Below are 13678 nucleotides of genomic sequence, written 5' to 3'. Positions count from 1 at the left end.
AAACATTACTATGTATTTATTATAATTAGGGATTCATTGAATGTTTTAATTAATTTGGTTTATATTCTCTTATAACTTCTAATTAATTAAAATTATAATTATAGTAAGAAATTTTATAACAATATCATCTTTTTTTTTGGGTACATGCACCAATATTATCTTATATGTAATACGAAATAGAATTTTTTTTTTTTTGAGTTTTTAAGACGTACGTCCTTAACTGACTTCTTTCCCCCTTGTGATCTCCATCTCCAAAATTAAATTGATGCATTTGGTCCTCTAATTTAAATTTTATCAACTCCTTTTTTTTGTGATATATCAACACCTCTACTTCAGAAAATGAATAAAAAGACGATCTGCACGGGGTCGGGTTTCTTGAATATATTTTTGGGGAAGTGACATATATCCCTACTTCTTTTGTAAACTAAAATATCTAAAAAATGATAAAAAAAAAAGTTGAATTGTTGTAAACAATGAACCTTTAACACTTTTTTTTTGGTATATTAATTACTGGTGATGTAGCTTACAAAATACTCCTCCGGGGTGTAGTGGTTGTTTTGAAGCGTTAACCAATATTGATTAGTATTAGAAATTTGAGATGAAATGGTTTGAAAAAAAAATACAACTAGCACAAACATAATGCCGTCATACCCATAAAGCTAGCTTGAAATATAGTAGAGGAGTATCATATAAGAACATTGTATAAATTGATTGAATGATCATTGATTTGATAACCATGTGTAACTAACTTCTTAGCAAACTAACTTGAGATATACCTGTTCTCCTATCCATTTGTCATGTTTATTCAAAACGATAACTTATACATTTTTTAGTTTTAAATAATTATATATTTGAATAAGATTAAAATATATATATTTTAGTTTTGAAGTGTTTTTGCTTCACATCAACGTTATATAGTGGATCTGCTACTACTCATCTTTGGTCATCAAAAGACTACACTATTATCATATTCACTAACTTTACAAAATTACAAACACAAAGATAAAATATTGATATTTTAATAGGAAAAAGAGTGGATTCTTGGGATCCCAAATGATTCAAAAAAAAAAAAACTCTGTTCGTTAAAAGATTTATCTGGTATTGCATGACTCCACTTTGTAAGAACTCTGAATCATTTTCTTGAAGCTCATCCTCTTTATCATAAATGATCTGCTATTCCGAAATGATTTGATCCTATAGGAAAATTTTAATTTATTGGACCTTTCAATACAATCAAATAGAAATCCCTAAGGGCACCATATTCTAGGAACTCAAACAATGTTTGAAAAATCCTTCTCTATTTGTTGTGGGTTGAGGACTCCTCCCTCCTTCAAACTCTGATTCATATTTTTCATCAGAGAAACCTTTGATCAACCATATAATAAGATTCATTTTGATTCATATTTAAGGGATTCCTTGGTTTGAAAGAAGCAATGTCACTTGATCCTCATCAAATTGACTGTAATCTTTTCTGTATGTGAAGATCCCACCAAAGCGCATTCTACTTCCATGGGTTCATCTATATAAGCCGGAACTAAAGTGGTAAGAATGAGAGCTTGAATACTGCTTGTGAATAATCCAAGAGCATGACATGTATATGAATTACTAAAGGTACTAAAGAAATAAGAACAACAACTACTAATTCATCAGTTAATATATTTTTAAAAAGTCAAAAACTAAGAGATAAGAGTTTTGAAAAATTTTCTAATATGTTAATCGGTAGAAGGATTGGGATTAATTGGTTGGATGTATTTATTAAAATAAGTTAATCCTTTTTTTGAAAGACTTGCATGAAAATATGCAATTGATGTAAGGAAAGCTAATGCAATAGTAGTATTTATATAATTTATCGGTGCAATTGAAATTCAAATTTTACCTTTTTGCAAATATTCTACTATAGATTAAATTCAGTATATATAATTCATTGTTTAACTCATTTACAACATGGATAATCGTCGGCGTCACCCGTGCATGGATAGGTATCGTGCTAGTATTATAATAAACAAAGGGTGTGAAAATGCAGTATAAAACTACATGGTGAATAAGTTATCAACACAAAAACATCCACTTCCATACAAGTTCCAATGGCTTAACAAAGAAAGTAAGGTCAAAGTTTCTAAATGTTATATTGTCTTTTTCAACTGCTAGGAAATATTATAACATCATATAGGATGTGATGTAATTTCCTATGATGCATGTCATCTTCTTGGGAGACCCGAGCAATAAGACTATCAAGCCTAGCTTGTATGACAACTATGCAAACAATTACTTATTTATAAAAGATGAGTTGAAAATCAAGTTAGCACCTTTGTTACTTGGTAAAGTTGATCAACAGAAGAGGGAAACAAAGCTATAATGTTAGTTTAATAGTTTTGTTAGAAATTTTAGTAGGGATATTCAAACTTGTGATCTCTCCTTCCTTCTTTCTTCTTTCTTCTTTCATCTCTTTTTCAACTACTAGATCAACCTTATATTTTTCTTTTTTATGAGAAACTTAATGATGACAAATTTAAGTATTTTATGCATGACAATCAGTTTTATGCCATTGTCTCAGCATTAAAACACACTAGAGTCATTACTCACTTAAACAAAGAGTTCATTCTCTACTTTGAACATAAGAACTTGAACTCTGTAAAATGTAGGTAAATGTCACATATGTAGTAATGAATATGTAATTGATAGATATTGTTATCTTATACAATTCTTTTTAAAATCTGTTTTTTGAAAAAAAAATTAACAAAATAAAATTTTCTTTTGTTTTGTTTTTAAAATCTATTCAGATTTTTTTAATATAAAAATGTGTTGAAAACAAGTTTTGAAAATAAAAAAAGGGGGAAGATTTCAAAAGAGTCTTAAAACAAACACGCGTTCTCTCTCTTTTTTTTTTTTTCGTTTTTATTCAATGTCATATTGTTGGGTTATTTGTGTTGTTGTTTAAGAGCTAGCTTTTGTAGTTGGAGGGAGTTTTTGTTTTTTGAAACGGGCAAGTCCAACATCAAAAAAAGGTTTAAAGCATCCCAACTATGTTGACACACCCCCTTTAATCCAAAGATCCTCTATCAAAACTCAACCCAAATTTATAGAAAAAAAGAGAGAACAAAACATAGAAGGACTAGGCCAAAACCCATGGAAGGTCAGCAAAATCTGTATTCAAGAAGTCTATTGAAATTGCGGTCATAGTAATTAATGGGAGCAAAAAGAGGGATCAGAGTCCCACAAAAAAGAATTGGGGTTAGACACCGTCATGTACCCGTTTTTTAACCTAAAGAAATATAAATTTGATTTAAACTGAAATTTTAATATACATTTGTAAAATTTAGGTGAAATTTTATTTATAAGAAGTATTACATGCCTCCTCCATTCTCTTTTATTATAAACATAAAAACACATTTTGTTCTCTTTTACTACTTTTCCTTCATTACAGTCTAAAATACTTTTTATTTAATCTTTATTTAATAGGGGTTTAAGTTTAATATCAAGTTCCAATGGGAGTAGTTTAAAAAAATTTATTTTTTAATTAAAAATGATATAATTTAATGAAGTTAATTAATTTTTTTAATAAGTGTGAAATCAATTTTATTACTGTATAAAAGAAAATGGAAGGAATAATTTTTTATTTCTTTGTCTAAAGTCAACTAGTAACCTAATTTATTGATCCTGAAACTCATCGGCTCTGTAAAAACAAAGAACCTCATTGGCTCAATATTACGGCCGAGTTGAAGGTCAGATTTTTTTTATAGAAGAATTCTAGGTTAAAGTTATGATAGTGTTATTGTAACATTTGCCATTACTATTCATAAAGAATAGTAAAAGGCTATGAATAAAATAAGTGTATTGCCACCAGGATGCGCGACTTTCCATGATTGAACGCGTAGTTGAAATCTTCCAAGGGACATTAATCCGAACATTAAAGACTAGAGACGATTAGGATTTAATTTAGGACCTCAGATTGTAACGTAAGCCATTGCATGCCCATTAGTTTCTAACAGTTTGTGTTGGACCACGCGCGTATAACAGCCTAGCATTGCTCAAGAAAACGTTACAGCACATTTCCCCTGGGCAATGGCTCATTATTACGCCCATGTGGTGGTTCCTACCCATGCAAAAAAAAAAAACATTCATATACTACTTAGCTATTAGCAAGAAACTTCTCAATTATCATATTCATATACAATATTTTGGCTTACTCCACTCCATTATTCCTATGGGGTTTATAAGTAAAACTGCATGTGTTATGTGTTTAAATATCAGAAAAGTAATGTATAACGTAAATATTAACTCAAATTTTGAATGTAAACTTATAAAATAGGAAATACATGCCTCCTTAGTCATTAAATTATTATTTTTTGGTTGAAGGAAATCTAGTTTAACTAGTTATTATAAGCCTCCTGATTTTTATTTTCATGAATGAAAAAATTATCTCTTTTTAGTCAAGCAATTTAATTCAATTAATTAAACATGATGTATGATGTATGAGTTGTTGTAAATTCTCTAATATTATCTTTAATTCTCACTTATTAAAAAAAACTTCATTTTTTACTTGAGTGTTCCATATTTTATCATGTCTGGTTAATTTACATCTCAAAAAATGGGGAGACCATGCACGTCTTATTCGAATAGTCTTAGTGATTTGCAACAAAGGGAAACACACATATATAAAGGCAGATGGATTATTTATGAAACAACCGAGTCAGCCTGTAATCACATGAGTGCTATTCGATCGTTGTCATGACTCATGATTCGATCAACATCAAGATTCACAGCTGGGACTCTTCTTAGCTTTCAGAAAAAATATTAAAAAACTTTTAAGTGAATGTGATCAAATTAATGTAGAAAAATTCTCAAAGAGGGGGGAAATTTTAATTCTGATAAAAATATCCCGTACTATATAAAGAAAATTTCTGCTTGCACCGCCATGTGGGGTTTTTCCGTGGATCTTCATAAAATAACAAACGTAACTCAACATGCATGATGCTTTCAATTCGGTGACAACCTCCAAGCATCTTACCTGCATCATACGTTTTCTTGCAATATTATAGTACCACTGCAGTATTTTTTTGGGGGATGATACAGTCAATAAATATAGGAAAATATCAAACACTAATTCTTCGATCTATCCCCGTGCTGAATATTAGACATTAGGCAAGAAATAGTACTATTGTTAGTTCCTTAGCCAAAGCAGTTTCACATCTTTTAAAATGAAATTAAAAGTATTAATTAGATAAACTATTCAAATAAAATTATATTAGTTTATACTTTATGGTTTACTCCTAGAGTTTAATGTCGCATTGATAGTGTAAAACGTTTTTTTATTATTATTCAATCATAAATAATTATTTGAATTACTTTAAAATAATTATTTTAATCGTTATATAGATTGAATAACCGTTTAACTACTTTTTTTCTTATGCGTAACTTAAACTTTGTTTGGTACAAACTTATCTTAAATAAATTTTAATTTAATTTATTTTAAAATTTGAAAAGTTTTGGTACCTATCATTAACTAAATAAGCTAGTCAACGATCCCTATTCATATAAAATTATATTACTAGTACTTTATCATTTACTCTTAACTAATTGTATGGTGTACAAACTTCTTTTAAATAAAATTTATTTTATTTTATTTTAAACATATTTAAATTTGAAATTTTTTCGTATCGACCATTAATTAAATAAGTCAACAATCCCTATAATTACATACCTTTAGATCTAGCAAAACGAAGGGGGAATGGAAACTAAAAAAGGAGAAGAAAAAATATGAAAAAGTTAGATTAGAAGAAAAATACTAACTTTTAAATAATTTTTTAGCATAGCAAATTTTACCTCCAAACTAATATGCGCTTGAGAATTTCCAGGAAACGAAAATCTATATGTACATATTAGATCCATTTTTTTTATAAGATATTAATAACTATCCAAATGTTTAAAAAAGAGTTCCTGTCGAAACAAATTCTTATACTATAAATTAGTTCTTAAAAATAATTTCATTTTGAGTTAGCTAGTTACTTTTTTCTTTCTTAAAACAGTAAGAGGTTTGGCTTAAAAAAAATATTACTGCTAGTACTAGTTGTAGTTGTTAAAATCGTAGGAGCGATTATTGATCATTACTAAGGATCACGGGTTGCAGATTTGGTTTGAATGCCAAGAGCCATCCAAAAAAGCTAACCTCTAGCCCTAGGCAAACGTCAACGACAACTTGCAATGTTGGATAAACATCCATGAATTGAAGAGAGTGGAGTGTGGACTTTTTGCTATAAATGCATAATAATGAAGTACTCAAAACAAAGCACGTTACTAAGTATGACTTAGGCAAACTCATTAAATTCTTCAACCCACTCGCATTTATGATGCTGTATATAGGAATAGTTAGCTACACGTTATTGCATGGCTTCCGAAGACCTAAAGTTGCGGGGTGAAAGTGTCCATTTAGTAAACAGTGTGAACCTACTAGTAGTTCAAAATTCACTTTCACCATTATAAAATAAATAAATAATTAAATTCATCTCCAAAAAAGTAAGATATTTTATCATTGAACAGTGATAACAAATTGAACTTTGAAAGATAAAAAATACAAATTTAATCTTTGAATGTGTAAAGAATACATTAAATTATTAGGTCTATCGTTAAATTTGTAAGATATTTTATCATTAAATTATAATGTTTAAAGATTAATTTAACAATAAATTATATATTTTTTAGATTAATTTAATATTAAATTATAAAGTTTAAGGATTACTTTGTTATTAAATTGTCTATAAAACTAATTTATTGTATTTTTTACACATTTAAAGACTAAACTTTAAATTTTAATCTTTTAGAAACAAAATTTTCAACATCTTACAATTTCATGAAGGAATTTGATTATTTGTCCAAAAAATTATGGAATGTTTTTTAAAAGAAGTTTTTAAGCTTATTTTCAATTCCCCCTTGCATTATGTCCGTTCTTATGGTGCCATAGAAACAACATCATCTTCCGCTATCAATTACTTGACTTGCATTCTGTCATGGAGGTAATAAAATATAAGTCTTGGTCATGGTTGGAGGCTAAACTTAAAACTTTTCATTTCTCTTATTTTGAGTGGTATTCAAATCCTTTGTCTAGTATACAATATTTATTATGGATGAAAATTATATTAGTGGGGGAGGAAAATGAGATCAGGTGGCTTAAATCGGGTCTAAACTGGTGTTGGATGAATATCAACATGTGATATGCGATATGTTGATGTCTCGGGTTGGATATTTATGGGCTTGGGAATAGAAACAATTGGTCAAGTTAGATTGCTAAGCTAGTGAACGTATGTGCAGGGGGGAGGTCTTTGTAAATCATCATCATTTTTTTGGTGTTTGCCGTACCTTTTAAATGAATCTCTTTTGGCTAATAAAAAAATGTCCGTTATAATTATTCTGTTTCCTGTATTTGATTGTCAAGGTATTCATTATAAATCATTTTTCCCTTTGAATCTCATCCTTAACAAACTTTTAAGGTTATGCCATATTAATTAAGGTGTTGCTAGATAGAAGAATCTTAATTAACAACTTTCATGGGTGATATGATATCATAGAATGGATCAAACTGTTAGAATAAAAAAACTTTAAATAAGTGTTATCGAATGCTAATTAATAACAAGTTGTCGCTAAAATTTTGCTTGTCTTTTTATTAGATGATCACATTAGCACTGAAAAGGTAGTCACAATTAATTTGATCAGTCGTCATATGTTTTATTATATTTAATTCACCAAAAAGGGTTTTATTTTATTTAAAAATATGATTAACCTTAATGACTGTTTAAATTAGTTGAGCCATAATATATACAATTTTTTAATATCCGGAGTCATAAATAAGAAAAATTAAGTGATGATTTTATAATTTATTAGGACATACTTATATATCAAATCGTTGTCTTTTTCGTTCCGTGTCATTAAGTTATGTGTAGAGGGACAAAGAAGGAGACAAATAAAGGGGCATATTTATAATTTGATGATTCCAGCTTTCCAAATTACCATCCCATGCATGAAACCCTAAAGGTGTAGGTTCGGAGAAAAAGACATGCTTAGTCTGAGCATGTGCCACTGGGTCATAATCACTAACCATTTCATCGATTGGAAAGACCGGATTGTTAGCTAGTCGTTAATTTGTAGATGCTGTTCCTACCCTAGCTGCTGCATGCATGCTATAGTTCATGTCAATTAATCTGGTGGGTAATTCTGATTCTTTTTATCTGCTGATGTTTGTTTGTTAATTTAAGAAAAAAGACTGTACATCGATGCAGGAAAAAGTTTTTGCATAGTCAATTTAATTATAAAAAAACTATTTAAATAATAATTTATGATTAAATAATAATATAAATTAATTTTAAATACAATTAATACTTAAATATTAAACTCTGTTAATTTTTTTAATAGAAAAGATTTAAAATTAATTATAATTTTTTTCTCCTCTCTTCTTCCCTCAACTACTTGATCAATCTTATAATTCTTTAGATACCTCTGATTTTATAAATATTTAACTTACTTATTCAAAACTTAAATTTAAAATCATTGGATAAATTGAAATAATTATATATTTATTGATCTATGTGCTAAGCTATACAAAACAGTAACACTTTTCTTTGAAATTAAAAAATCAAATTTATAACAGAAATAAATTATGTTATAAAAATATTTCTTAAAAGCAATTCTTATATTTTGGCCTAAAGTTTATTTATTTATTTAATTTGAGTTATTGCTAGTTAAAGCTGGGGTGAAATACGTCCTTCAATATCCTCTAGTGCATCTGTGCATGTTTGAGGTAATTATAGGCTGTCGATTTTTCTTTTATTCACAATAATTAATTGACATTTACTTTCATGTAGATATCTCCAACGTAATGCAGGAAACGTATCCTCAGGATTCCATAAAAGAACTGCATGAAGGATGCACTTGCATCTAATGATTGATATATGGAATATAAGTTTTTTTTTTTTTAATGAATTTTCGATTATAATTTATAAGCTAAAAAGTTTATGTTTGTGGTTTTGAGATGATCTAATCATTTTACAACGCATTCATATCCATATCTTTGCATAAACTCAGATCAAATATTGAATGCCCGTCAGAAAATGTAACTTCTTTCTTCGGGATCAGTTCTCTTTTAATTTGCAAGTTATAATTATTTCCTCCATCTCAAATGATGGATGTTTAAACTTTTTTTTCATAAAGATTACGAAAAAAATATTTCTAGCATTTGATTACGATGATGTGGAAGGCAGCCAAGTAGACATTATTACACATACACCTATTTTAGTCACTAAAAAAATACATCTATTCTGTCAAAATCAAATACAAACATCTCACTTTATTAATTCATTATTTGGTCCAACGTATAATTCAGTTGCTGATCTCCTAACTGTTCATTAAGGGGTCATTTGGTTGTGAGGATGAAATTAAAAGAAGAGAATGAAAAAAAAAATAGATGAGAAGAGAAAAGAAGAGAAATTTAATACTAAAGAGATGATTTGGTTGAAGAAAAATATGATAGAAATAGAGGGATAATAAAATGATAAGGTTTTAAAAATAATAAAAAATATTATTACTTAAAATATTGTTTCATCCTTATTTACTATTAAAAAAAATCTTTCAAGGACGATTATTTAATATTTTTTTGAATTAATTGTTGTGAAAAATTAACATTTTTTATGATAATTTTTAAATCATCTTAGATTCTGAGTTTCTAAATTGATTTTTTAGATTAAAATGTGTTATTTTAAAAAAAAATGTTAAAAAACGTGTAGATTTAAAGATGATTTTCTAAAAATTGTCTTAAAATATATAATTTTTAAGACGTTTTCTAAAAATCAATATTGTTTTATTTTTTTTAATGTTTATTTTGTTTTACAACAAATCCAACTTGCAATTTCAAAAATCAAACTTAAACAAATTGTAATAAATAAATAAATATATTTATGCTCAAATAATTGTCAATAAATTATTAAAGAAAACATAGCTAATTAAAGAAAATATAATTAATTAAGGAAAGAAGACTAATTAAAGAAAACAAGTTAATTAAGAAAAGAATGGTTAATTAAGAAAAGTAAAGTCGAATTTAGTGAAAAAAATCTACTAACCTACATAGAGAATAAGAGAGAATAAGAAAAAGACATACATAAATTTGAAGAGAATATAATTCTATATAGAAGAAGATAAAAGTTAGAAGAAAGAGAAATAAATATTGTGAGTCATTCTTTTCCTCCATTCTCTTTTTTATCTTTTTTTCCAATAGAATATAATTAAGGAAAACAAACTAATTAAAGAAAGGAAACTCACACATGACTCACAATGTTCGGAAACATTATTTTTTAATTGAACTAAGAAAAAGTATCTAAGGAAAGTAATCAATGTTGATATTTGTTTAGCCTTTTATACATATTTATTCCTAATGCAATATACTATTTTAGCTCTAAAAAGGGATTTGAGAGAGAAAATAAATAAATTAGACTCTTTCATGTTGGGAACTAGACATGGCAATGGGGCGGGTCGGGTACGGGTATTGTCTCCCCAATCCCTTACCCTGACTCCTCAACATATCCTCATACCCGTACCCAATACCCGACGGGTTTGAGTTTATTGTCCCATCCCCGTACCCGTCGGGTATCGAGTATCCCCAACCCCGTTCCACACACCATTTAGAAAAATATTTTTTTTTGTAAAAAAATATTAAAAATTTGATTTTAGAAAAAATAAATTGATTGTTAAACATTTATTTTTAACTACTTATATATCAATAAATTTATTATAACGCGTGTGTCTACATAAATAGTTAAGAAAATAATATTAAATTATGTAAAAATTTTAAAATAAAATTAACTAGTAATAAAAATTATATACCTTTTGATTAAATTATGCAAAAATTCTAAAGATTTTAAGTGGCGGGGCGGGTTCGGGTTCGGGGTTGGGATGGGTCTAGTAATCTCATACCCGTACCTGTACCCGACTTTTGGTTATCGGGGAAAACCCGAACCTGAACCTGTACCCGGTTAACTCAGGTACTACCCGTCAAAGTCGAGACGGATTCGGGCGAGTACCCACGGGTACGGGTTTTTTTGCCATGTCTATTGGGGACCAAAGTTAGAGTATATTAGTAGATGCAAATATAAAATTAAAATAATTATAAATAGAGAAAAATCATTAACATCACGTTAAAGAGTAAACCTAATAGGCTAAATTTTCAACATTCTCATATTCTGAATTTTCTTCTACAATGATATTGAATTTTCTCATCTTTTCTATTTTTAATTAATTAATTTAAATTTTTATTTAATTTCTCTTCTTGTTTGATTTAATTTTCTGTTAATTTAATTATTTTTTTCATAATCTTTTTAAGTCAATTTTCTTTAACTTCTTTCATTGATAAAATATTTACATATAAATAAAGTTCACATAATTCAACCCTCCGACTTTCATTTTAACTTTATTATCATTTTAACTTTATTATTTGAGATACATTGAAGTATTTGCCAATTTATCAACATAAGCAACAAGTAAGAATGTAAGAAAGTGATTAACCTTGCCTATTTATCTTGAATGCATTACGAACAAAAAACAACTCATCACCAGTGATGACTTTATTTAAAAAATCAGAAAGTCATGTTTCGCCGATGCCTTTGGTGATTTTAGAGGAGATAGTGGAGAAAGGAAACTCACAGATGGCTACGGAAGTGTCGTAGTTGGCAGCGAAGTGAGCGGTTCGGACATCGTCGCTGTCGGCACTAATGGTGAAGAGGTCGAAGTTGTAGTGTGCGGAGGTGGTGTCAGTGCCGTTTTGTGATTCGGCACAAATTAACAATGAAGGTGTTGACAAGAGGATCAAGGTGAACAAAGGAAAACTCATTCTCATTGAATGTGAAAAGGGAAAACTCTGTCTTATTACAGATAGGATTAGGCCTTATATATTAATCTATACAAGGTGAGAAATCTTCTAACCTCCTAACAGAATTGTAACTAACTAATTACAAAACTAACTAATTTAGATATATACAAATCTAATGGTAATAAAGCTGATAGCTCCCCTCAAGTTGGATGGTGTATGCTGCACAATCCCAACTTGGACATCATGGAGGAAAAAGAGGGAGAGTGAAGGGGTTTAGTAAACACATCAGCCAGTTGTGACTGCGAAGGAACTGGGAGGAGGTGGATCAGTTTTGACTGCAGTTTTTGTCGAATGATGTGGCAGTCCAATTCAATATGCTTGCTGCGTTCATGGAATGTTGGATTGTGGGCAAGATATATGGTAGATTTGTTGTCACAATAAACTGAAGCTGATTGGGGAAAGTTAATGTTAAGATCTTGGAACAAGTATTGTAACCACTGTAACTCACATGTTAATGAGGCCAACGCACGATACTCTGCCTCAGTAGATGAACGAGAAACAGTGTTTTGTTTCTTAGATTTCCAGGAAATGAGAGAGCTACCAAGTAAAACACAGTAGCCGGTGATGGATCGCCTAGTATTAGGACAGCAAGCCCAATTGGAGTCAGCAAAACCATGGAGTTGAAGTGGGCTGTGACTAGAGAATAGAATTCCCTTGGCAGGACAAGATTTTAGGTACCTTAGAGTTCTTGTAGCAGCTTGATAATGAGGCACTAAGGGATTTGAAACATATTGACTAAGGTGTTGAACAGAGAAAGAGATGTCTGGCCTTGTGTGAGTCAAATAAAGAAGCCTGCCAATGAGTCTTCTATAGCCAGAAGGATCATCAAAGGGAACACCATCAGTGGCAGATAATTTGGTGTGAGGATCAAGAGGTACTGAAGCCGGTTTGGAACCCAAAAATCCAGTATCTTCAAGTAGCTCAAGAGTGTACTTTCTTTGATTTAGGAAAATACCAGAAGATGACCTTGCAATTTCCAGGCCAAGAAAGAATCGAAGTTGACCAAGATCTTTGATCTTAAATTGTTGATCAAGGAATAGTTTGACAGACTTTATCTCTTCCATGGAAGTGCCTGCTAACACAATGTCATCAACATAGACTAATAGAGCTGTAAAGGAAGTGCCATCAGACCTGACATAAAGGGAATGATCTGCTTGAGAGACTTGATAGCCCAAAGAAGTAAGAGCAGTAGAGAGTTTGGAATACCATTGACGGCTAGCTTGCTTCAACCCATATAAGGACTTGTTCGATTTGCATACCTTGGAAGGGGAAGAAGCATCATAACCAGGAGGAAGAGACATATAAACCTCCTCATTCAAGTCACCATGCAAGAAAGCATTGTTGACATCCAGTTGTTCAAGATGCCAACCCCTAACAGCAGCAACAGCTAGTAAAACACGTACTGTAGTCATCTTGGCTACTGGGGAAAAAGTGTCAAAGTAGTCAACACCCTCCATCTGAGTGTAACCTTTGGCCACAAGCCTGGCCTTGTACCTTTCTATTGTGCCATTGGCATGATACTTGATTTTATATACCCATTTGCAACCTACTGGAACCTTTCCACAAGGAAGATCCACAACAGTCCAAGTTTTATTTACCTCAAGAGCTGTAATCTCAGCATCCATGGCCTTCTTCCAACAGTCAAATTTGGAAGCTTGGTTATAGGTTTTGGGCTCAATGGTGGAAGAAATAGAGCAACAAAATATTTTGTAATCAGGAGAACAATTATTATAAGATAAAACAGAAGAAAGGGGGTAAGCAACATTACTTGAA

This window comes from Glycine soja, chromosome 5 (assembly GCF_004193775.1).
Source record: "Glycine soja cultivar W05 chromosome 5, ASM419377v2, whole genome shotgun sequence".
NCBI lineage: Eukaryota > Viridiplantae > Streptophyta > Magnoliopsida > Fabales > Fabaceae > Glycine > Glycine soja.
This window is presented reverse-complemented; position numbering follows the sequence as displayed.